The sequence below is a fragment of the Lepidochelys olivacea genome (genome assembly GCF_965140295.1).
Source record: "Lepidochelys olivacea isolate rLepOli2 genome assembly, chromosome: 2".
Taxonomy (NCBI): Eukaryota; Metazoa; Chordata; order Testudines; family Cheloniidae; genus Lepidochelys; species Lepidochelys olivacea.
This window is the reverse complement of record NC_140412.1, coordinates 108,521,566-108,547,931: the sequence shown is the minus strand read 5'-3', so window position 1 is coordinate 108,547,931 and position 26,366 is coordinate 108,521,566. Positions and strand designations below refer to the sequence as shown.

The 26,366-nt window shown below is 41.6% G+C and overlaps 2 long non-coding RNA genes across 2 annotated transcripts in view; one reads left to right on the top strand and one right to left on the bottom strand.

Moving 5' to 3' along the window:
* LOC311516175 overlaps positions 1 to 26,366 on the bottom strand; it is a 124,669-nt gene that overhangs the window by 19,999 nt on the left and 78,304 nt on the right. The window contains exons 14-16 of the long non-coding RNA XR_014710353.1: positions 16,628 to 16,694; positions 1,867 to 1,912; positions 1,249 to 1,643 (exon numbers count right to left, since the gene is read on the bottom strand). This is a non-coding gene — a long non-coding RNA (uncharacterized lncRNA). The remainder of the gene's footprint in view (positions 1 to 1,248; positions 1,644 to 1,866; positions 1,913 to 16,627; positions 16,695 to 26,366) is intronic.
* The window catches only part of LOC311516176, a 140,195-nt gene that overhangs the window by 82,636 nt on the left and 31,193 nt on the right, over positions 1 to 26,366 (top strand). Inside the window, exon 3 of the long non-coding RNA XR_014710355.1 lies at positions 24,433 to 24,515. This is a non-coding gene — a long non-coding RNA (uncharacterized lncRNA). The remainder of the gene's footprint in view (positions 1 to 24,432; positions 24,516 to 26,366) is intronic.

Sequence of the window (26,366 nt, the reverse complement as noted above, 5' to 3'; positions counted from 1 at the left end):
GGACTGGAGCAGGGGCGGGGGCTATGGGGAAGGGGTGGAGTGGGCGGGAGCAGGGGAGCCGGCCAGGGGATCGGGCTGGCTGCTGGAACAGCAGGCAGCTGCGTAGGGCACCAGGAAATTTGGGGCAATTCGGTGCCCCAAATTTCCTGGTGCACTGCGCAGCTGCGGAGTTTGCATATGGGTAAGGACAATTCACATTTTACAGTGTGCTTGAGAGATTGCTTTGTACTGTATGGTGCAATTCTATTTTTCTAGCCCTGGATACCCCCCTCAGCAGGGCCAGTTTGCATACTTGATGTAATATTATTTTTCTAGCCTGCAGCAATCTGAGGGCTGAGGTTGTTTGGCTGGTATAGTTTATATTTTGTTGAGCCTGCGGTACCTCATGTGAGGCAAGGGAACAAGGAAAAGCTTTTTCATCTCTAATGTTTATTGTAGTTGTGTTATTCTAACCTCCTGCATCCTTCATAGGGGATGTGGAAGGAGGGAAAATAACGTTAGTGGTGTAGTTTCTACTTTTCTGCTTTATAAGTCCTGTGTCTTACCTGCAAGATACATGTGTGTGTTCAGCTAACCATTACAAATATATTCATATGAGTGCTTCATGTTCTTCACTGAGCCCATGGCTAGGGGGGAAAAAAATCCTGTCCGGAGGTGCTGAGTTCCATTTCACTAGGGAGCAAACACTGTACCCATACCTTTAGCTTATTTTGTGAGCATGCACAATAAATCCACGTTTATCTTCTGGGGCCCACCACTAAATCACCTAAGTTAATACTTTTGCACCTTTGACATGCTGGCACCATGTGGTGCCCAAAATGAGTTGTTAATCATAAGTTCAAGAAAATGTTTTCACCACTTCCAGCTTCAAAACAGTGACATTTACATAAAAGATTGTAGCTGGGCCAAGTAAGTGGAGTTAAACATCAAAATACATGTGTACAGCACTGACCCATGTGGTCAGTATTTGATAAATAACAGTTTCACAGAAAGCCTTCAGTGAGAAGAATCATAACTACGCTGTAGAACAGTGGCTCTCAACCTTTCCAGACTACTGTGCCCCTTTCAGGAGTCTGATTTGTCTTGTGTACCCCAAGTTTCACCTCACTTAAAAACTACTTGCTTACAAAATCAGATCTAAAGATCAGATCAAAAGTGTCACAGCACACTATTACAGAAATTGCTGACTTTCTCATTTTTACCATATAATTAGAAATAAATTAATTAGAATATAAATATTGTACTTACATTTCAGGTATAGTATATCGAGCAGTATGTACAAGGCATTGTCCGTATGAAATTTTAGTTTGTACGGACTTCGCGAGTGCTTTTTATGTAACCTGTTGTAAAACTAGGCAAGTATCTAGATGAGTTGATGTACTCCCTGGAAGACCTCTGCGTACCCCCAGAGGAAGACCTCTGAGAACCACTGCAGTAGAGAATAGTAGTAATATTGTTATCACATGAAGAATTAGAGCAGAGAGTCTCCAAACTTTTCCATCTGTGGACCACTTTTTTTAAGAGATCCTCCAATGGGGCGCCTCCCAATACCTCAGTCTCCTTCCCCTCTCAAAATCTTTTGTTCTGCAGATGGATTTGTGGACTACCGGTGATCCAGGGTCCATACTTTTAGAAGCAGTGGTCTAGAAATAGGAAAACTTATTATCAGATTGACAATATTTTTTAATAAGCACTATGAGTAGGATTCACATTGCAACACTCTCTATATTAATTTGGTCTGCCAACACTGTTACTATAGATTTTGAGAAAATGAATGTCTGTCTGAGCAACTAATCTATTCAATGCTTCCCCCACGCTCTTCCCCTCCTACCTATCAAAGAAATCTTAGGAGATCTGGTACTGTACCTTGCAATTCCGTTTTCACCTCATGACTCCATCTCCTCAAGAAGAGCTAAAATTAGATATGGATAGAAAAAGCAAATATTAACAACAAACCTGGATACCTTGGAGAGGATTTGATCTGACATCAGTGCAGGTGAAAAATATCACATTTGCTCTACTGAGAATAGTGTGGAGATTTTTAATTGCACTTCTATAGTTCTACTATTTCCCTTCTTGGGTAAAGGGGAAGGGGAAAATTTGGAGACTTTATGTGGAATTTCTGAAGAGATGCTCAGATTTCTTTCCTAGGTTAAATGAGAACAATCAACACTGTCCTTTTACATACTTGCTATTATGATTACTATAATCCATACAAACTGGTCTAATTAAAGAACATTTTGAAGTAGTAAATGATTAAGGGAGACAATGCATCCAGGGTTCGTAGAAATAAACAAAGGGCTTAATCTTTCCATGTGTTGCTTTAACAAGGAGAGAGCAAGCACTGGGAACCACTTCCTCTGTGCATATGGCAGGGCACAGTCTTTCTCTCTAGTGCACGGCACACAGACACAATTAGACAGCTTTGTACAGCGTTGATACCCACTTGCACTCTAGCCACCTCCTTCTCCATTTTGTATCATAAGTCATCTGTTCCTCAACAAGTCCTCTGAGGATGGCACAGTTTTTTTAGGAGCCAACCTATAGTCAAGGGCCAAATATAATGTTCTAGTTGTGTCCATTTAAATTATACCTTAGAGCAGTGGTTCTCAACCTATTTACCATTGTGGGCCACATACACAGCTCTGTGTGTTTATGTGGATCGCATCCACTCAATATATATGCTACCTGTATGGCTCTGTATGTCACATGGGCCGGAGGTGTGTGCTGATTGAGCTGCAAGCAGGCCACTGGTTGAGAACCAGTGCCTTAGAGAAACCCAAACGCCAGTTGCGGCCATCAGCCCCCATGGGAGGGCAAATGAAATAAGTCCTTTGCAGCAATAGGAGCATGAATGGATTAGAAAGTCTGTCCTTCAATCAGCAAGTGCATATGTTGTTGTCAGAAGCAGATACAAGCTGAGAGACAACTTTGTTCCTACTCAGAGAAATGGTAAAGTGAACTCCACAGTATGTCCTGCAAGACTTCCTTGGGAAATCTTGCCCTTCTTGAAATGAGTCCTTCCTCAGAGGAGGGCACACTGGGTGGGATTACTGCTTTCCCTTATTGGGTTGGCCAGGACAGGATTTAGCTCATAACATTTATTATTAGCAAGAACTTTTAATTGTGTCAAACATCAATTTAGCCTTTGAATTTCTCTTAATTTTGCTTTTTTGGCTATGTCTACCAAAAAGTGGTTTAATGTGGTCATAAGAACATAACATAAGGGAAAGACAATGGTACTTTACACGTAGCCTAGTGCAGTGGTTTTTAAACTGCGGGTCGCAGTCCAGTACTGGGTCGCGGTAGCTGTGGTCAGCACTGCTGACCGGGCCATTAAAAAAGTCTCGTGGACGGTGCTGCCCAGCTAAGGCAGGCTAGTCCCTACCTGTTCTGACACTGTGCTGTGCCCTGGAAGCAGCTAACAGCAGGTCCAGCTCCTAGGCGGGGGGGAGCCACGGGGAACCACCTCCACCTAGGAGCCGGACCTGCTGCTGTCCGATTCCGGGGCGCAGCGCGGTCCACAGTGCCAGGACAGGCAGGAAGCCTGCCTTAGCACCCCCTCTGCACTGGAGCTGCCCAAGGTAATCCCACACCCCAAGCCCACCCCCCAATTGCCTGTCTCAGCCCTGAGCCCCCCCAAACCCAGAGCCCCTTCCTGCAACCCAAACCCCTCATCCCCGGCCCCACCCCAGAGCCTGCCTCCCGACCCCCTGCCCCAGCCCAGAGGCCCCTCCCACACCCTCATTCCTGACCCCACCCTGCAGCCCTCACCCCGCACCCCAACCTTCTGCCCCAGCCCTGAGCCCATCCCACACCCCAAACCCCTCATCCCCAGCTCCATTGGGTCACGGGCATCAACAATTTTCTTCAAGTGGGTTGCCAGAAAGAAAGTTTGAAAACTACTGGCCTAGTGAATGACTAACAGATCATAAGAACAGCCATACTGCATCAGACCAATGGCCCATCTAGCCCAGTATCCTGTCTTCCGACAGTGGCCAATGCCAGGTGCCCCAGAGGGAATGAACAGAACAGGTCATCATCAAGTGATCCAGCCCCTGCTGCCCACTCCCAGCCTCTGTCAAGTTATATCCTACTCCCATCCCAGAAACACAGTAAATAAAATTTAACACAAATAAATATCAACAAGAGTCTTATACCCTCCTTTGGTAAGACCAGCAATGCAGCCAATGGTTAATTATGGCCCTCTTTTTAATTGTCATGCTTTTCCAAGTGATGCATAAACCAGGACATTTCTATAAGATTTGTGTGTGTGTGTAGGGGGGGGGATCTGTTTGTTTTTGGAACAGGCAGTGACACCCAAAAACCGTAGTCAGAACTGAGTCCCCATTGGATGCTGCACAAGCACATTTTAAGTTAGTCCCTTATTTTAATGTTTCCTGGTTAACCAAATAGCTATTTGCATATATTTGACAAGTTATTTTCTTATCATACATTATTGAAATATTGTTGCTTGTCCTCCCTTAGACTTCCAGGAAATGTGCCAATCCATGTGTACCTCTTAGGCACAAAGTTTAGGCTGGTGTCTCACTGTTAGCTTATAATGCTGAAGAACCTAGGGTAACATTAATTTGTTTGGGAAAATATGACTCTTAGGGTATGTCTACACTACGAAATTAGGTCGATTTTATAGAAGTCGATTTTTAGAAATCTATTTTATACAGTCGATTGTGTATGTCCCTGCTAAGTGCATTAAGTCGGCGGAGTGTGTCCTCACTACCGTGGCTAGCATCGACTTACAGAGTGGTGCACTGTGGGTAGCTATCCCACAGTTCCCGCAGTCTTCGCTGCTCATTGGAATTCTGGGTTAAGCTCCCAATGCCTGATGGGGCAAAAACATTATCGCGGGTGGTTTCGGGTTGTCAGTTGCCCCTCCCTCCATGAAAGCAACGGCAGACAATCATTTCGCTTCTTTTTTCCTGGATTACCCGTGCAGACACCATACCATGGCAAGCATGGAGCCCGCTCAGTTCACCATCACCGCTGCTGTTGTGAGCACTGTAAACACCTTGCGCATTATCCTGGAGTATATGCAGAACTGGGCTAAGAAACACCAGCACAAGGAGGATTTTGATGAGGACATGGACACTGACATTCCTGAAAGCACAGGCTGTGGCAACTGGGACATCATGGTGGCAGTGGGGCAGGATGATACTGTGGAACGCCAATGCTGGGCTCGGCAAACAAGCACAGACTGGTGGGACCGCATAGTGTTGCAGGTATGGGATGATTCACAGTGGCTGCGAAACTTTCGCATGCATAAAGCCACTTCCCTTGCACTTTGTGAGTTGCTTTCCCACGCCCTGACTGCTACCGGTCAGTTGGGAATCAATTTGGAATGGGCAAGTCTACTGTGGGGGCTGCTGTGATCCAAGTAGCCAGTGCAATCACTGATGTTCTGTTATCAAGGGTAGTGACTCTGGGAAATGTGCAGTCATACTGGATGGCTTTGCTGCAGTGGTGTTCCCTAACTGTGGTGGGGCGATAGAACGTATATCCCCATCTTAGCACCAGACCACCTTGCAAACCAGGCTTCGGTGTGACAGTTATATGTTTCTCCTTGATGCAAACTCATCCCCTTTGTTGATTTTAATTCCCTATAAGCCAACCACCCTCCCCCCTTCAAAATAAAGTAACTATTGTTTTGAAACCATACATTCTTTCTTTATTAATTAAGAGATAGCGGACAAGGTAGCCCGGGTGGGGTGGGGGAGGAGGGAAGGACAAGGCCACATTGTTTATTGTAGCCACACTAAAAATCAAACTGTTTGAATGACAGCCTTCTGTTGCTTGGACCATCCTCTGGGGTGGAGTGGTTGGGTGCCCAGAGCCTCCCCCACCGCATTCTTGGGCATCTGGGTGAGGAGGCTATGGAACATGGGGAGGAGGGTAGGCAGTTTTACAGTGGATGCAGTGGGGGTCTGTGCTCTTGTTGGCTTTCCTGCAGCTCCAACAGATGCTTCATCATGTCCGTTTGCTCCCCCATTAGCCTCAGCTTAACGTCCTGCCTCCGCTCTTCGTGCTCGCTTAATTTTTTCCTGTCCTCTGCCACTGAATGCCTCCATGCATTAAGCTGTGCCCTATCAGTGCGGGAGGCTTTTCCTGTGTGCATCAGAGTTCAAAGCGCTGTCCAGAGCAGTCACAATGGAGCACTCTGGGATAGCTCCCAGAGGCCAATACCGTCAATTTGCATCCACACTACCCCAAATTCAACCCAGCAAGGTCAATTTTAGCGCTACTCCCCTTGTCGGGGAGGAGTACAGAAGTCGATTTTAAGAGCCCTTTAGGTCGACAGAACGGGGTTGGTTCTGTGGACGCAGTCATTTTTAAATCGACCTATTGTGGCTAAATTCGACCTAACCCCGTAGTGTAGACCAGGCCTTAGGCACTATATGTCTAGTATGAGTTCTTTTTGACAGAATGTTCTGCAGGCAAATTGGGTTTATTAAACTTTTTTATTTCCTCAATAGGTACAGAACAAAATAGCAATGGTAATAGTGTAGGAAGAATTCATGCTATGAGACTTCTAGAATTACTCCCAATCCTCATTTGTTTTACATTCCCATACAAAATGAAATTAACAAAAGATCCACCTATATTTTGAATAATTTGTTTGGGTTATTCAAAAAACAAATATTTAACTTGAGGAAAAAGTCCCTGTATATAGTAGAGAATTTATAACAAATTCATACCTTGTGTATGAAAATAACAAATTTGATAGCTGCAAAATGAAGACATACTATGATAATTAACAAATTAAATAATGAAAAGCTGTTAATAGCATGGAGAGCAATGTTCAGCAGGGATGCAAAGTGAAGGGAAATCTCCTTGCACAGTTTCCCCCTCACCTTTCACAGCACCATTCATAATCTGGCCTTTAGAACAGGAAGTGCATTAAAAGCAGCTAGATGTCCCCAGACAGCTCCTGAAAGGGACTGGGTACTTTGAGACCTGGGGTTAATACAAAACTATCAATTTTTCCCTTTTAGCACCTCTTCTCTTTCTCCTTTCCCCAGCTACCTCTCTTAGCTTTGTCCAGCTGCTAACTTTGCCTTGCTACCCTCTTAACATCACAGGCATAGGGATTTGTTGTTCTTTCCAGTGACAAGCTCCCAGCGCTGCACTGTTGGGAGTTGATATATAGGGTCTAATGTCAACAAAAGGCCCATCGGAATATGGCTTTGGAAAATTTGTGGCCCTGCTAGACTCCTGAGCTCCAGTGGAGGATCTGGCCTAGTACATATTTTTCAGGGTTGCAAGAGACAGCCAAAGAGAGGCAGACTGGTGTTTATTGTTTTAATGCCCTGGCTCAGCCTAGGCCTTCAGGAAATTGTATTTATTTAAAGTAGTCTCTGTCCAGAATATTATTGTAACTGGGATCAGAGGGAGTCAAGTAGAGCAAGTTTCTATCTGGAAGAGGGACCTAGTAGCCCAGAGCTAAAGGCTGGCCAGTGACTAACCCCCCTGGTAGTTTAGGGTTACAGAGCTCGCAAGCATAGTTATTAAATGAGGATCAGTATCAGGGATGAGAATGAGTATCAGTATCAGAATGAGAGCCTCCCTGAAATTGGTTGGAAACTTTAGCTCTGACCCCAGATAGCGTGGGAATTGTGAGAGCTGACAACAAATAGGGCTCTGTGAAGAACAAGTTGCAGGGTCTAAATTAGGTGTAGCATAGCAAGTAAAGAACGGGTGAAAAGTTGTATAGGAAGATGTGTTGTAAGTGTGACAAACTGATATATACTCATTCTTATGTGTCTCTTTTGCTATTTTCTGTATTTTTTATTTGGTTAATAAAACGGGGATCCGTGTCTAGAATAACAGACAAAATGGAGTTCAACAACCAGTATGACTGCAATATAATGCTCTGATCACATCAGAAGTACAACTGGTAATATTTTGTGGACTGGGGATGATGTTAATACTATGTAGTAGTGGCCTAAAAACAAAATGGTTTGAGAGGTCTGTAGGGGATAGTCTACTATGCAAATTCAATGAATGGCATTTAGATAGACTAAAGAATCAGGTCATCTTGTGAACTAAACTGGTACCAATGTAACATCTAGTTAAGCCAGCGGGCATAAGTGCCCTGAAAGGGATAGTGTAAATGACAGCACCTTTCAGATTCCAAGAACAAAACAATCATTTCCAAGTAAGTTCTCTCAGCTGACAATGCAGCTCACCCATGTTACTACTTGTAAAAATATTTGCATTTCTCTTACACCCTGCAGCAAAAGCTGACCTTCTAAAAGCTATTTTAGAAGTAGAAGAGCACCAGTGGTCACATGAGCTTTAGGCCTTTGGGGGTTTACCCTTCCGAAAACTTTAGTGACATGACAGCAGAACATCCGTGTCACCCTAGCTCAGCAACTTCTCTCTTGCATCCTTCTGAAACCCAGAAGTGCCGATTTGAAGCAATTTTACAGCTCTTGAAAGATTTTTGGAACAATCTTTATTTTACACCCAAATAATCTTTTTACCTTATCTTCAAAGTGATTTTAATGCTGTTAAAAGTGTCGGCCTCTCCATACTGAAGTCCTGTATGAACCAGACAGACAATCTTCTCTACCACTGTGAATCAAGACTGATCTAGAGGGACACCTCCCTTCTAGAGGTGAGATAATTAGCCTCTATGTGACATTTATTCACTGGCACATGTACTCAGTCTGCTCCCAAGGGTGCCAATTTTGGAGATGACAATCTCTTTGAAGACCGAAGGACCAAGCTGGCAAACTGTGAATGTGGTGAACATACAATGGACTGTATTTATTGCTTTAACAGGGCTGTAAGGAGAAGAGACTGAGAGACAGAATCCATCCATGGCCATTCTATGGAAGTAGGTGCTCCACCACCCTTTTAAAAGGTGCAGCATTTATTCCCCCTGCCCTGACTCAGCATAGCTGGCTAGTATGGAAAGGGCCGCATCCTCCCTGCCCTATTTAGTGAGTCTAATGCAGTTGCTAATGATAGATTCAAAGCTCAAGAAATTGTGAATGGCTTCTACACACTAACCCAAATGAGGTGAGGGGTGCTGCCTTACCCCTCGTGGATTCATATAGGGCAACACAATCTGGCACCTTTTTTGTTATAAACAGCTAGAATATGGAATTAGGGCAATGCTCCATCCTGGTCTCTGCTGACTTGAATAATCTTAATATTAAAACAACTGAATACACTTTTCTTCTGGCCAGAGTGGCCATACTAATTTTCTCTTTCTGGTTATTGCGTTCCTGAATTTTAGGAAAACTGATGGCTTTGACCATCTTGTGTCATGATGATCAATGTCATATGAAAGAGAGAAGCCAAAGGGTAGATGTGTATAGTACTGTGAGTATTGCCATTTGTGGAAACACTGGAATGGTGATACAGCTTGCTGTCACTCCAGCCTGTCAAAGAAAACTAGACAAAAGTTCCTGATGGAGGGGTACCAGTGGCCTGAAGCTACTCTGTTGGGGAAGAGTAAATTTAGTAGTAGACATAAGATTAAGAACATAAGAATGGCCATACTGGGTCAGACCAAAGGTCCATCCAGCCCAGTATCCTGTCTCCTGACAGTGGCCAATGCCAGGTGCCCCAGAGGGAGTAAACCTAACAGGTAACGATCAAGTGATCTCTCTCCTGCAATCTCATCTCCACTCTCTGACAAACAGAGGCTAGGGACACCATTTCTTACCCATCCTGACTAATAGCCATTAATGGACTTAACCTCCATGAATTTATCCAGTTCTCTTTTAAACCCTGTTATAGTTCTAGCCTTCACAACCTCCTTAGGCAAGGAGTTCCACAGGTTGACTGTGCACTGAGTGAAGAACTTCCTTTTATTTGTTTTAAACCTGCTGTCCATTAATTTCATTTGGTGGCCCCTAGTTCTTATATTATGGGAACAAGTAAATAACTGTTCCTTATTCACTTTCTCCACATCACTCATGATTTTATATACCTCTATCATATCCCCCCTTAGTCTCCTCTTTTCCAAGCTGAAAAGTCCTAGCCTCTTTAATCTCTCCTCAGATGAGACCCGTTCCAAACCCCTAATCATTTTAGTTGCTCTTCTCTGAACCCTTTCTAATGTCAGTATATCTTTTTTGAGAGGAAGAGACCACATCTGTACGCAGTATTCAAGATGTGGGTGTACCATGGTTTTATATAAGGGCAATAAGATATTCTCCGTCTTATTCTCTGCCCCTTTTTTAATGATTCCTAACATCCTGTTTGCTTTTTTGACTGCTGCTTCACACTGCACGGACATCTTCAGAGAACTAGCCACGATGACTCCAAGTTCTTTTTCCTGATTAGTTGTAGCTAAATTAGCCCCCATCATATTGTATGTATAGTTGGGGTTGTTTTTTTTCAATGTGCATTACTTTACATTTATCCACATTAAATTTCATTTGCCATTTTGTTGCCCAATCACTTTAGTTTTTTGAGGTCTTTTTGAAGTTCTTCAAAGTCTGTTTTGGTCTTAACTATCTTGAGCAATTTAGTACCATATGCAAACTTTGCCACCTCACTGTTTACCCCTTTCTCCAGATCATTTATGAATAAGTTGAATAGGATTGGTCTTAGGACTGATCCTTGTGGAACACCACTAGTTACCCGTCTCCATTCTGAAAATTTACCATTTATTCCTACCCTTTGTTCACTGTCTTTTAACCAGTCCTCAATCCATGAGAGGATCTTCCCTCTTATCCCATGACAACTTCATTTACGTAAGAGCCTTTGATGAGGGACTTTGTAAAAGGCTTTCTGGAAATCTAAGTACACCATGTCCACTGGATCCCCCTTGTTCACATGTTTGTTGACCCCCACAATGAACTCTAACAGATTAGTAAGACACGATCTCCCTTTACAGAAACCATGTTGACTTTTGCGCAACAATTTATGTTCTTCTATGTGTCTGACAATTTTATTCTTTACTATTGTCTCAACTAATTTGCCCAGTACTGACGTTAGACTTACCGGTCTGTAATTGCCTGGAATCCCTCTAGAGCCCTTTTTAAATATTGGCATTACATTAGCTATCTTCCAGTCATTGGGCACAGTAGCTGATTTAAAGGACAGGTTACAAACCATAGTTAATAGTTTCACAATTTCACATTTGAGTTCTTTCAGAACTGTTGAGTGAATGCCATCTGGTCCCGGTGACTTGTTACTGTTAAGTTTATCAATTAATTCCAAAACCTCCTCTAGTGACACTTCAATCTGTGACAATTCTTCAATTTTGTCACCTACGAAAGACGGCTCAGGTTTGGGAATCTCCCTAACATCCTCAGCCATGAAGACTGAAGCAAAGAATTCATTTAATTTCTCTGTGATGACTTTATCGTCTTTAAGTGCTCCTTTTGTATCTCGATTGTCCAGGCGCCCCCACTGGTTGTTTAGCAGGCTTTCTGCTTCTGATGTACTTAAAAAACATTTTGTTATTACCTTTTGAGTTTTTGGCTCGCTGTTCTTCAAACTCCTTTTTGGCTTTTCTTATTACATTTTTACATTTAATTTGGCAGTGTTTATGCTCCTTTCTATTTACCTCACTAGGATGTGACTTACACTTTTTAAAAGATGCCTTTTTATCTCTCACTGCATCTTTTACATGGTTGTTAAGCCACGGTGGCTCTTTTTTAGTTCCTTTACTGTGTTTTTTAATTTGGGGTATTCATTTAAGTTGAGCCTCTATTATGGTGTCTTTGAAAAGTGTCCGTGCAACTTGCAGGGATTTCACTCTAGTCACTGTACCTTTTAATTTCTGTTTAACTAACCTCCTCATTTTTGTGTAGTTCACCTTTCTGAAATTAAATGCCATAATGTTGGGCTGTTGAGGCGTTCTTCCCACCTCAGGAATGTTAAACGTTATTATATAATGGTCACTATTTCCAAGCGGTCCTGTTATAGTTACCTCTCGGACCAGATCCTGCACTCCACTCAGGACTAGATCAAGAGTTGCCTCTCCCCTTGAGGGTTCCTGTATCAGCTGCTCCAAGAAGCCGCCATTTAAAGTATCGAGAAATTGTGTCTCTGCATTTCGTCCTGAGGTGACATGTACCCAGTCAATATGGGGATAATTGAAATCCCCCACTATTATTGAGTTTTTTATTTTGATAGCCGCTCTAATCTCCCTTAGCATTTCATCATCACTATCACTGTCCTGGTCAGGTAGTCGATAATAGATCCCTACTGTTATATTCTTATTAGAGCATGGAATTACTATCCATAGAGATTCTATGGAACATGTGGATTCATTTAAGATTATTTCATTTGATTCTACATTTTCTTTCATATATAGTGCCACTCCTTCCCCCCCCTGCCCCGCATGACCTGTTTTGTCCTTCCGATATATTTGTACTCCTGAAATGATTGTGTCCCATTGATCATCCTCCACCAGATTTCTGTGATGCCTATTATATCAATATCCTCCTTTAACACAAGGCACTCTAGTTCACCCATCTTATTATTTAGACTTCTAGCATTTATGTACAAGCACTTAAAAAACCTATCACTATTTATTTGTCTGCCCTTTTCTGATGTGTCAGATTCTTTTTTATGGGAATGTTTCTCGTCTGATCTGGCTCATACTTTATCCACTTCCATCCTCTCCTTTTGACTAAAACCTAGAGAATCTCTATCAATAGACTCTCCTCTAAGAGAAGTCTCTGTCCGATCCACGTGCTCCTCTGCCGTAATCGGCTTTCGCCCAACTCTTAGTTTAAAAACTGCTCTGCAACCTTTTTAATGTTTAGAGCCAGCAGTCTGGATCCACTCTGGTTTAGGTGGAGCCCATCCTCCCTATATAGGCTCCCCCTATCCAAAAAGTTTCCCCAGTTCCTAATAAATCTAAACCCCTCCTCTCTATACCATCGTCTCATCCATGCATTGAGACTCTGAAGCTCTGCCTGCCTACCTGGCCCTGCGTAGAACTGGAAGCATTTCTGAGAATGCCATCATAGAGGCCCTGGATTTCAGTCTCTTTCCTAGCAGCCTAAATTTGGCCTCCAGGACGTCTCTCCTACCCTTCCCTACGTCATTGGTACCTACATGTACCACAACCACCGGCTCCTCCCCAGCACTACACATAAGTCTATCTAGATGCCTTAAGAGATCCGCAACCTTCGCACCAGACAGGCAAGTCACCATACGGTTCTCCCGGTCATTACAAACCCAGCTATCTATGTTTCTAATGATCGAATCTCCCATTACTAACAGCTGCCTTTTCCTCATGACTGGAGTTCCCTCCCCTGGAGAGGTAACCTCAGTGCGAGAGGATACCCCAACATCATCTGGAAGGAGGGTCCCAACTAAAACATGATCAACGTGTTAAGGAGCAGGAAGGGAAGTGGAAATAAACAATGATAAGACAGGAGAGAGATCACTTGATTATTACCTGTTAGGTTCACTCCCTCTGGGGCACCTGGCATTGGCCATTGTTTATAGACAGGATACTGGGCTGGATCGATCTTTGGTCTGACCCAGTGTGGCCATTCTTATGTTCTTATGATTTAAGGTGGTACTGTGAACAATGTCCTTTTTCATTTCTTCTAAAATCCACTGGTAAATATGATTCCACCTCTCCATTTGCTAAAATTGCAACATGATTTTTTGCCTGACCCCTAATTTCAGAATTCATCATTAAATTTAGCTAAATGTTTAGGTCTGGTACTGTTCCCACAGTGAGAAGAGACACAAATACAGAGGATGCAGTGACAAATCCAGTAAAATATTAAAGGTCAAGATTCTGACCTCATTGGGAGCTGGTGTAGTTCACTATCTCTGAAAATCAGGCCACTTTTATTTAGGTGCCTACTAACGTTTGAAACTGTAGGCCTGTTTTGATTCTTTCGCGGTTCCTGAATGTTAGAGGTGAGATCCTGGTAGCAATTTTATATAGCAATGTATATTGTTTATTTCTTTGTTTCTGGTCATCTAGTGCTTTTTGATGGAACAAGTGTTCAGCATAGGAGCATAGGGAAATTATTTGCATTTTAGTAGTCAACAAGCGCCATAGTCAGAATCTGGGCCCCACTTGATAGGTGCTGTACAAACACACTGCAAGACACAGTCACTGCCCACAAGAATTTATAATCTAATTTAGAAAAAGATACAAGAAGTGAATGAAAGAAACAGTCATAATATAGCAGGAAGCCAAATGAAGGTGACAGTAATAAGAACATATGGGTATTTAGATAGCTTAATGCACAACTTGATGTTTTGAGCCATTTAAAGTACAAGTAAGTAAATAAACAAAAGCCCTCAAAACTGGCCCTCTGCCTAGCTGTTTTATGGTTCTGTGTAATCCCGATACTAGCTCACTGCATATTTTAATATTTATGGCACACTAATAGCATGTTATTTTTTAAAAATATGAACACTTTGTTAAAAAAAATCTAATTTTTTGACATTCAAAGCATAGCCCAAGGTGACATGACTTTATAGGAGCAAAAGGACAGCTAGGCAACAGAGCACAAGATTCCCACAAATCGGGAGAAGATAACTTTCCTGGTTTTTCTGTCTGTTTATGCTTTAAATGCTGATGCTGGTGCTCTGAATGTTTTTGTGTATGTCTAATGGGGAAAAGTGCACCACCATTTGGGACGTGTGGCTTTGGTTTTTGGCACTTATCCTAGTCAGAATTCCAAATAAACATCAGGCAGGTACTTACCTTTCAAGCATAAATATTTTTGTTCTGAAATGTCCTAAAATCTTCTAAAATGCAGGAAAATTCACACCTGGTGTTTCAGCTTTCTCCAGGGGAAAAGCCCTGCCCCCTATTAAATAAAACATTGTCTCCTTACATCTTCCCACACTTGTCTAGCTGTGGGCCTGCCCCGATAGACGCAGAAACAGCGCCCAGGAAGAGTGGCCCCAGAGGAGCAGCCCCTGGAAATGAAGGAAGGCGCAAGGACCAGGGCGCAGGAAACAGGAGCTAGACAGGAGAAAAGTCAGGGACACCCCTTCCTATCTCACCTGGGGGCTTTCACTTCTGGAAAGTTCCAAATGCTTGGCCAGGCCTAGGACTTTGGGTCCATGGGACAGAGTGTGAGGGGCAACTCAGTGGGCTCACCCTTATTCCTAATATGACTAAGGAGATAAACACTGATCAAACTCTGTCCCTCCCAACACCCCCCCCCACACACACACACACATCTGGGGTCCCCTGTGACTGCAGATTTGTCAGCCTACCAGAACTGCCCTGGCTCAGCCCCTTTGAAGAAGCTAGGACCAGCAGTGGTATCTAGGCCTTGAGCTGCCACTGTGCCCAGCCCATGCTTAAGGGAAGTGAAGGGAGGCTCCTTGTCCTTTCTCCTTACTTGTGCACCTGCCTAGGGGCGAGGCACAGTTTTGCCGTCACGATGCTTACGGATGTCTGGCAGATCTTTTTCCCTGAAGATAAGGCACTTCAAAGGTCAGATGCAATGAATTTGTAATAAGGAACTCTTTTGTTATATTGAAGGAGAGGCAGGGCTTAAACATTTCGTGTTAAAGAGGCTTTATGCATGGTCCATCCCTGAGCCTTTGGTGCATGTGGGTTGAACTTCCAACTGAGGCAAAAGATCTGGGACCTTTAATTGTTTTCACCCATGAAATTTAGAGGCACGTGAAGACCAGATCAAAGAACAAGTTTATTTAGTGAGGGGGGGAGAGTGACACTTAAGTCTAAAATAACGGCTAGCAGCCAGATTATAGAAAATGTTACACACCCCTTTTCAAATTTTTGAAGTGAAGAGGACTCTGGAGATGGCTGTTTGCCAATATTTCATACAGTGCTTGAGACACTGCATGATTTACCACATGATATTATATTAATTCATAGAATCATAGAATATCAGAGTTGGAAGGGACCTCAGGAGGTCATCTAGTCCAACCCCCTGCTCAAAGCAGGACCAATCCCCAATTAAATCATCCCAGCCAGAGCTTTGTCAAGTCTGACCTTGAAAACTTCTAAGGAAGGAGATTCTACCACCTCCCTAGGCAACGCATTCCAGTGTTTCACCACCCTCCTAGTGAAAAAGTTTTTCCTAATATCCAACCTAAACCTCCCCCACTGCAACTTGAATTAAATTAAAACTGTTTTATTTATTTTAAACGTTTGAATTGGAGGGAGGGCTGATCCAAACCTTTGTGAAGTCAATGGGAGTTTTCCCATTTACTCCAGTGCTCTCTGGATCAGATACAAAGTGACCTCCCATCAGTTTCTGTCAGTGTTTAAATAATGAGATCATCTTTGGCAGCTAATGGTATCTTTTTTTTCTAATACCTGTGTGAAAGTCTGTGTGGTGTTAGTCTGTTGAACATTAGTTTCTATTACTGCAAAGAAACCAGTGTTTCCTGCTCAGTGCACAGTTTTAACTTTCTCTGTCCTAGTGAAGTGCACAAGAAATGGAGCAGAGGAAAATAATGCACAGTTCAAGCATGTGATGCTTTCGCATATCTCTGCAAACAAAGATGCTTGGGGAAAGGGTTTTTCCGAAGGAACAATTCCACACATGCTTACCAAATGTTTCAGAGAGAGAGCCTCTTGTACCAGTAACAAATAAATGGGTAATTTTATTTTCCTTACTAAGAATCCCCCATAGCTCAGTTAAATTCCTTTATCCCCAAGAGATCTGCTACTTACCGAGCAGTTCTTGCTGGCTCCATGCATACTTCAGACCCTCTGTTTTCCTCCTCCTAGCATTGTTTTTCTGTGTGCAAGTAGATTACTTGAAGTCAGTCACCACTTACAATGGCCAATAAAGATTGTTAAATAAACACTGTTAAATAAACTGTAGTTGCAGTCCCAGTGTGGCTGGCAAAACTGGGACTCAACCAGCAGCTAATATGTGCACTGACCTGAACGTGTCCCAGTTCTCTGCAGTAACATATACATTGCATCATGCTGACAGTCATTTGGTTTTTAGCATGGGTAATCACCAATATGGTCTTTTAAGTGAGATTCATAGATGCTGATTACATTTATTGCATAAATTACTTCATTATTAAAATCAGGTCATTTGAGCCCAAAAACCATTAACATGCAATCTATTAGCATAATTTCATAAGCTAATAAATCAAGCACAGGAAAAGAATTAAGCAGGTTCTTAGTGATAAGTGTTTCTTCAGAGATTAAGGAACACAATTTTCTTATGAATATATTAACATTTTAAGAGTGAATTCATGCAAAAGCAGTTTTTCTGCATATATAAAACTTGTGCTAAATTTTCATACTCAACCTCCAGAGCTGTTTCAAAATTAGGGTTTTTTCCAAATCACTGTAAAGCAATTTGATGTTGAACCAATTAACCTGCTGTGATATGCTCTACCTGTAAAATTCTTATCTTTCCACTTTTATCAAACAGCTAAAGCCAGCAATAAAAAATGCCAAGATAATGTTTAAAAAGAAACAAAAAACCATACTTAATGGAGTGTTCATCCAAGGTGAATATAAATGTATTCTTAATGTTAAAATGTACCAGTAAAATTATCTCTCTAATTACTATGAGAGATATATCTAATTAATATCTATAGTTGTCTTATAAAAAAGGTGCATTAAAATGGATTTTATTCCCAGTCCTTCTGTAATAGGCTCTGATACTTGCCAGAATAACATAGAAATGGGCTTTTATTCATTTCACCGATTAGTTTTTGATTGCTTCTGAGTAAAGCAACTGTAATTATTTGGATACAAGAATGTTGCATGGAAACAGTGAATTCAAATGTAAACTAAACCATACTAAGTAGGAGAATGTGCAGAAATTTTACCAAGTTACTAGACAGCCATGATTTTTTTTCACATATAGATAGTGGTGTTTTTCCAGTCCCTCGCCTACTGTTTTAGCATGTTTAATACACTTCATCCTCAATATCAGACTCTCTGCTGTGACACACAGTGACTCAGCTTCAAGGCACACAAACAATCGTATTTGTTGTATAATGCTTGCAATGCTTGGCATTTGTGGCCTCATAATTCCTCAGGACAGTAATAGCAAAGCCTCTTCCTTCTCTTTGGCACTCTAAAAGAAATCAGGTAACTTTATGTGATTGCTTGAGCACACTGCTGTATACTGACTGGCTCAATGGAGGTAATCACAGAACGAGAAATATACTCAGCCACAGGAGGCTGAGAGAATGCCCCAAACACAGTGGAAATGGGTCCACTGAACAAAGATAGTGGGCAAGCACCAGAAAGTCCATGCTGAGAATGGATGTTGCAGAGGGGAGTGCACTAGGATTGCTTTCGCTATGGCAATGCACTCCACTAGTCCTCATAAGTCATACTGCTTTAAGTACAAAACAGAACTCCAACCTTAACTATGGCATTGGTATTATGACACCATAATACCCTATCTGTCTTTTGTCTGCTAATCCACAGAGTTCTGTGCTGAAGGCGGTGGAAGGTAGAAGGCCTTGCTGTCTTCATTGAAGATAATTTACTGTGCAGATATTTTAGGAGAAACATCTAATTCTATATTAATGTCATTCTAAGATTTTGAGCTAAATTGTGGTTTAAAGCCAGAAGCACCAAACTGAAAGCTAATTGGAGTCATCTGAATGACTAAGCAGAATTTCTCCCACAGAAACCATGCTGAATTGGTGAATTCTGCCATCCTGGGAGAGGGTGCAGCACATGTCCAGCTACCCTGTTTATTCACTGATCAGGTATATAGAGCCTGAATACTACAGAAATATCTATATGTAAGTAATATGTGTGGTGCACTCAGGCAATGTGGTTTGATTTAAGAAACAAGCCACCAAATTTATAAAAATCTATCTGACTTGTATTTCACTGAAAACAGATTTTGGCAATCTCTAATTACTATAGCCATAAAGAGTATTTATAGACTAACCGCATGAAGATTGTGGGTGAAATTATTACCATTAGTTATGTCATTATATTGCTGAAACAAATGCATTAGCACCTCAAATGTTTTGGACCAAATTTCAAAATTAGGCATTTGCTCCTGCACCTTGACTTAAATGGGAATAAAATCAGGTCCTATGTTTACAGGGATATCAACAAATAATTACATGCGCATGTAAGTGCTTGCAAATTTTGCAAGCACAGCTAAGAGGCCTATTTTTGAAAATATGACTGTTGTGCTCTGTTTATACAAGTATTCATTTGCATAGTGAAATGACCTTAAAAGGTCAAAAGTAGAATTGAAAATATAGCATCTTTATATCTACAAAGCATACACCATAGGAAGAGGTCTGTCTTATTCAACATGCAAATAGTGTTACAGTATATAACACATGGACACTGTAAACCTTTTTCAAAAGCACTTACCATTCAAATCAAAAATTGTACAATTTTTATGAAATGTAAAGAGAAGATACAGTAAATGGTATTATGAAGACATGGGGTAATTAGAACTGATTGCATATGCATTTAAATTTATTAAATTGATTTTGTTCAAATCTAGCAATTTAAGCCAGATCTAAGAGATACTTACTTTGATTTGTCTTTTCCTTTCTACTTAAACTGATGCGTAAAACTACATAGCTGATTAGTGCTTCCAGGCACCAAGTCACACAAAGGTTCAGATTTGTTTCTGTTATGAGTAAGGTTACATTTTAGTGACACGTATTTTAAATAAAAGTCATGGACAGGTCACGGGCAGTAAACAAAAATTCACAGCCCATGACCTGTCCAAGACTTGTACTATATACCCCTGACTAAATCTCTGAGGGATGGGGGAGCTCTAGGGCAAGGGTCGGCCTGGGACCACTGCTGGTGCTCGGGGGCGGGTGTGCGAGGCCCGGGACTGCTGCTGGTGCTCTGGGGGGGCCTGGTAGCCCAAGACTGCCCCAGAAGTGGCCAGCGCAGCTGGCTCGGGGGCCTCCTGAGCTGCTCGGGCAGCCCTGGGGTCAGTCGTACCAGTCACTGCAGAAGTCCTGGAGGTCCCGGAAAGTCACAGAATCTGTGACACACTCGCAGCCTTAATTATGAGTCACCTCAGTGAATAGTCCTCATCATGGGCAAATAAGAACAATGTAATCAGAAGGAAGGAGAGGATGAATGTTATGTTGGTGTCTATGGAGTTTGGAGATAGACAACAGATGTTCAGTGACATCCAAGCAAATACAATTAATCTGAAATTATGATTTATTCCCCATTAATTTTAAAATTTCTTTTTTCAGCCTATTTATACTAGTAATTGTCTCTATTTGCTGTTACTAGTGAATCTTGCATTGTTGTCCAAGAAAATATGATGATACAAGGTTTGATGCAGGAAGATAGGAAATGGGTTGGCTAGTAATTTTACACTGAAGAATTATCGGCAACGCTGGTAGTTATGCCTACAGTTATGATTGCCCAATGCTTTCCATTATAACAGTGGTCCTCAACCAGGGGACGTAAGCAATTTTTCAGTAATAGTGTGCTGTGACCCTTCTGTATTTTGATTTAGTAAGCAAATAGTTTTTAAGTGAGGTGAAACCTGGAGGAATGTAAAGACAAATCAGACTCTTGAAAGGGGCACAGTAGTCTGGAAAGGTTGAGAGCCAGTGCATTATAAGACCCTGCTTCCAATTACTTACAACTTTGCCAATTTTAACTGTCTGGGCTGAAGTTTTCCATACCCATTGTCTGCCTCAGGCTGAATTTATTTTTGAAAGCTTCAACTACAATAGTTCTTCAGAACAAAGTTAGGGGAAAATGGTTTTCCCATGTTAAAATATTCTTAAAATCATTTATTGTGAAGCCTCCACAATAAGGGGGGGAGAGGGGGAAGGGGCGGGTGTCACTATAATATTATAGATGTGCCTTCCACTGTCTTGTGAAAATCCACTTAAATTCGCCAAGTTAATGAGTCTCCAACCATGTTTGTGTTTTGATGTAATGCAACCACAAACACAACTCTTTTTTTTAAAGATAATTAAAAACAGACAGAATATAACAATAATAAATCACAGAAGATTTCTGTAGTGAAATTTCATCTTTAAACAACTTTGTGTTCTAAGCTGCTTTCCTTTTGCACTGAAAGGTAATTAAGTGGCGTAAATGACACACCTTCTTTATTAGAGCTAGCAATATTTTATTATAATCAAAAACAATGTTATTTAGTGCTGTAAACAAAAGTCTATTGATATAACGGGGAATTTGCTCAAATTTTATAGGCAATATCAGTTGATATTGAAAAACTTGAAAAATGTTGAAATAAACTTCAAAATTGTCATTGGGACTTTTGACATTTTGATTTTGAAATGTAAGCTAAATTATAGTTCAACTTTTAAACAAAATGTAACAGTTTTAAATTCGGGCGGTCAATCGCAGTTAACTCACAAAAATTAATCACACTTTTAAATAACAGAATACCAATTGAAATTTATTAAATATTTTGGGTGTTTTTCTATATTTTCATATACATTGTATTCTGTGTTGTAATTGAAATCAAAGTGTACATTTTTTATTACAAATATTTGCACTGTAAAAATCATAAACAAAAGAATTCCTATTTTTCAATTCACCTCATACTAGTACTATGGTGCAATCTCTTTATCGTGAAAGTGCAACTTACAAATGTATTTTTTTTGTTGCATAACTGCACTCAAAAACAAAACAGTGTAAAACTTCAGAGCCTACAAGTCCACTCAGTCCTACTTCTCATTCAGCCAATCTCTAAGACTAACACGATTGTTTACATTTACAGGAGATAATGCTGCCCTCTTCTTATTTACAATATCACCAGAAAGTAAAAACAGGTATTTGCATGGCACTTTTGTAGCCAGCATTGTAAGGTATTTACGTGCCAGATAAACTAAACATTCGTATGCCCCTTCATGCTTCGGCCACTCATTCCAGAGGACATGCTTTCATGCTGATGACGCTCGTTAAAAAAATGCGTTCATTAAATTTGTGACTGAACTCCTTGGCAGAGAATTTTATGTCCCCTGCTCTGTTTTACCCACATTCTGCCATATATTTCATGATATAGCAGTCTCGGATGATGACCCAGCACATGTTGTTCAGATAATGAAAACGAACATGCGTTGGTCTGCACTGCTTTGGATTGTTATCGAGCAGAACCCATCATCAGCACGGATGCATGTCCCCTGAAATGGTGGTTGAAGCATGAAGGGACATGTGAATCTTTAGTGCATCTGGCATGTAAATATCTTGTGACGCTGGCTACATCAGTGCCATGAGAACACGTGTTCTCACTTTCAGGTGACATTGTAAGCAAGAAGTGGGCAGCATTATCTCCTGCAAATGTAAACAAACTTGTTTGAGTGATTGGCTGAACAAGAAGTAGGACTGAGTGGACTTGCAGAGTCTAAAATTTTACATTGTTTTATTTTTGAATGCAGTCTTTTGTACATAATTCTGTATTTGTAAGTTCAGATTTCATAATATACAGATTGCGCTACAGTATTTGTATTAGGTGAATTGAAAAATACTATTTATTTTATTTTTTTACAGTGCTAATATGGTTGTGCACTTTTAATCAAAAATAAATATAAAGTGAGCACTGTACACTTTGTACTCTGTGTTGTAATTTAAATCAATCTATTTGAAAATGTAGAAAACATCCAAAAATATTTTTAAAAATTGTATTTTATTTAACAGCACAATTAATTGCGATTAGTTTTTTTAAATCGCACGATTAATCGCGATTAATTTTTTAATTGCTTGACAACCGCAGTTTAAATTGAAAAACATTTTGACATTATTAAAATGAAACTTTGATCCAAACTGACTCCCATCCTCCCCCCAGATCTTTGGTTCGTTAAATTTTTTGAGATTTCAATTTTTTCATTCTGATTTGGGACAGGAAAAATATCCAGACTTTTGCATAATGGGATAACCATTTCCTGCTCAGCTATAGTCGCCAGCATAAGAAACTATGCAACTGGAGTCCAAGTTCAGTAACCATGAATAATGACAGCCTGAAGATAATTCTCAATCCCAGGCTTCATGCATACCAGTACAAGGCACTGCTGCCATACCATTCCAGTTAAGTTACTGCCTTGCCTTTAATTATTCATTACCAGGGAGAATTCCTGTAGCTTTCTTAGCAGTTATGTATTCCAGCAGCCAAACAAAGAATATCAATTTAATGAATCTGAATCCATTATTTTAGCTAAATAATTCTAAATGCCTCTTATTCTAAACTTTATTTAAAAATGAATATGTGAATGCAACATATTTTCTTCTTCTTCTATTAATAAGTTATCACATATATATTGTGGGTAAATCAGATATTTTCAAAAGTTTTTCCTTAAAAGTTGGAGAATATGGCAAGTTTAATTATTCAGAGATGTGAAAGTGAGCATCTAAGCATTTCATTCCTCTACTGGGTAAAACAGAGCAGCTGAATTTTCATAGCTCTGGAGGGGGCATGTACCCAGATTTCATTATTCGCAGGAGTCTTACATGATTCCTCAGGCACTGCAATGAAAAATGTATTCCCAGTTGTATTTTTTGTTCAGTGGAGGTTATCTACCTGTAAGGGAGGGTCCCTCTGTATTCCACACATGGATACATATGTGGTGCATGTGCCTGAGACCAGAGTTTTCTAGCAAGTAGTATGTATTGGTCTGCACCAATGCAGTTTCTCCCCTCATGCTGTGTACCATAAGTATAAAGTGGCAGTGTAGACCAGCGATCGGCAACCTTTGGCACACGACCCACCAGGGTAAGCCCCCTGGCGGGCCGGGCCGGTTTGTTTACCTGCCGCATCCTCAGATTCGGCCGATCGCGGCTTTCACTGGCCGTGGGTTGCCGTAGTAGGCCAATGGGGGCTGCGGGAAGCGGTGCAGGCCAAGGGATGTGCTGGCTGCCACTTCCCGCAGCCCCCATTGGCCTCGAGCAGCGACCCACAGCCAGTGAAAGCAGCGATCGGCCAAATCTGAGGACGCGGCAGGTAAACAAACCAGCCCAGCCCGACCCTGGCGGGCCGTGTGCCAAAGGTTGCCGATCCCTGGTGTAGACCAATGCCTCTCCAGTTACTCCTTTTATCCCACAGCAGAGGAGAAGAAGGGTAGATAGTGCACTACAGATAAGGACCACTCATCTCAAAGAACCTCCAGTAAGCAACTTCCATTTCTTCTCCAAGTGCAGGTTCCTGTGTGTATTCAAACAGAAATGGGGTGGAAGAATGCAGTTGGTATAGATGTCTGTAATGCTGCTGTCTCATCAGCTGCATCTGCAGACAAGGCCTGGACTAAGGTGCAGTATTTCATGAAAGTATGGCTGGAACTCCAGATCTTACAAATGTCCAGATATTTTTGAAAGCAGAGAGATGCTATTGAGGTTGCCTATGCTCGAGTGGAATGGGCCCTCACCCCTCCAGGGGAGGAATACACACCAACTAATAAAGCATGATACGGTGGAGATCCACTCAGTCAGTGAGCAGGTAATGCTTGACCTCATGATCATTCTGCTATAGCAGTAAATAGTCTAGGGCGGCATATTCTCCTAATTGATTTCATTCTTTGCAGACCTAATGCTAAAGCCCATCTGATGTTGAGAGAATGAAGTCTCCTCTTCTCATGGAAAGCAAGATGTTTTGGAAAGAACACCGGTAAGAGAATAGGTTCATGTGAAACTCAGAAATTACCATGGAGATGAAGGGGAACCTTCTTATGAAATGTGGAGTAAGGCAGGTCAGCTGTGAGTGTGCCCAGGTTACGCACTCTTCTGGCTGATGTGATGGGGGCTAGGAAGGACACATGGTGCTTTGAACACATGGCGGGGGGAAAAGTACCGAGAAAGGCAAAGATAAAAAAGGCTGGGGCTTACCAGCTTAAAGCGAAGTGACTAAGGAAGCGTTATTTACCCCTTAACATAACACAAGAACCAGGGGTCACCCCATGAATTGTCATGCGTGGCAGATTTAAAACAAACATTAACAAGTACTGCTTCACACAACATACAGTGAAACTGCCAGGAGACGGTCACCCACGTGACCTATTCTTTATGAAGACCCTGGGTGCTGTTACCAGGCCGAATGGAAGTACTCTGAAGTGGTGGTGGTCTTGTCCTAACAGAAATTTGAAGAACCTTCTGTAGGACGGGTTAATGTTAACATGAAAGTAAGCATCTTTCAAGTTGAGAACCACAAATCATATACACCTCTCCAGAGAGTAGAATAACTGAAGCCAATACAACTGTAACCAGATGCACCCCTGTATATGAACCCTACACATTACTGTAGTAATCTTTGTACAAAATATGCCTTGTAAGATATCATTTGAAAACTAACTCCTCACTGGTTAATAACATCATGGTGGCATGTATGTAGCAACATTATATATATAAAGTTATGAATTTCCTGTGTATGATGATGATGATCGCACATGTTCAAACCCACATAGCCCTGACTAGACATAAGTTGTTAAACAGGTCTATCCTAAACAAAGAAATTTGTTAGATGTAAGTTGAGGTGTAAACAGGGTCCAGTGAACCGCGGCCACTGGGAGCCGCGATCGGCCGAACCTGCGGATGCAGCAGGTAAACAAACCGGCCTGGCCCACCCAGGGGCTTTCCCTGCACAAGCGGCGGAACAAGTTTGGGAACCACTGATCTAGGGCTAACCTTCAGGAAGATGCATTTTGAAGGGTGACTGGACTATAAAAGTGAGAGGCAAAAACACCCCAGGTTATCTTTCTTTCTCTCTCTTTCACCTAAGACAACAAAGGAACCAGCCTTTTGACTTTGGAAGGGATCCTAACATGTGAATTGGTCAGCAACATTGCTGGGAACATGTAAGGATTTTACCTTGAACCAAGTTTAGTTTAAGCTTTAGCAACTAGAAACTATTTTATCTTTTTCTCTTGTAACCATATCTGACTTTAATATCGTATACTTGTACTCACTTAGAATCTATCCCTCTGTAGTTAAATAAACTTGTTTTATTTTTTTAATCTAAACTAATCCATTGTTGTGTTTAAACTGAACTTTTGGGGTAATTCCAGTTAAAAGTGTTGCATATTGACCCCTTAAATGTGGAATGGACCTATAATATCTGAACAGCCCAGGAGAAGGCTGGACAGTGCAGGACACACATTTGAGGGAAAATTTGGGAGGGTGTTGGGGTTACCCTGAAGGTAGTAACCAGGGCTGGTGTGGTGCAGGCAGGCTGCTGGACCAGGCCTGTAGCTATACACAGACACTCAGGCTGTGACCTGCATGCTGTTTGCAAGCAGCCCAGCTTGGGGGCTACAACTGCAAAGCAGTATGAGGCACCCAAGGTTGCAAGGCAGTTGGTGACACAATGCCTCACAGGATTGGATCGCACTTGGAATGCGACAGTAACCATGTGGAATTTTGATTTGTGCATAAAGATATTTAGCTGACAAAAGTCAAGAATGGGTCTCAATCCTCTTTTTCCTAGGAACTATGGGGAACAGACCCCTTTTCCTTGAAGTTGGGG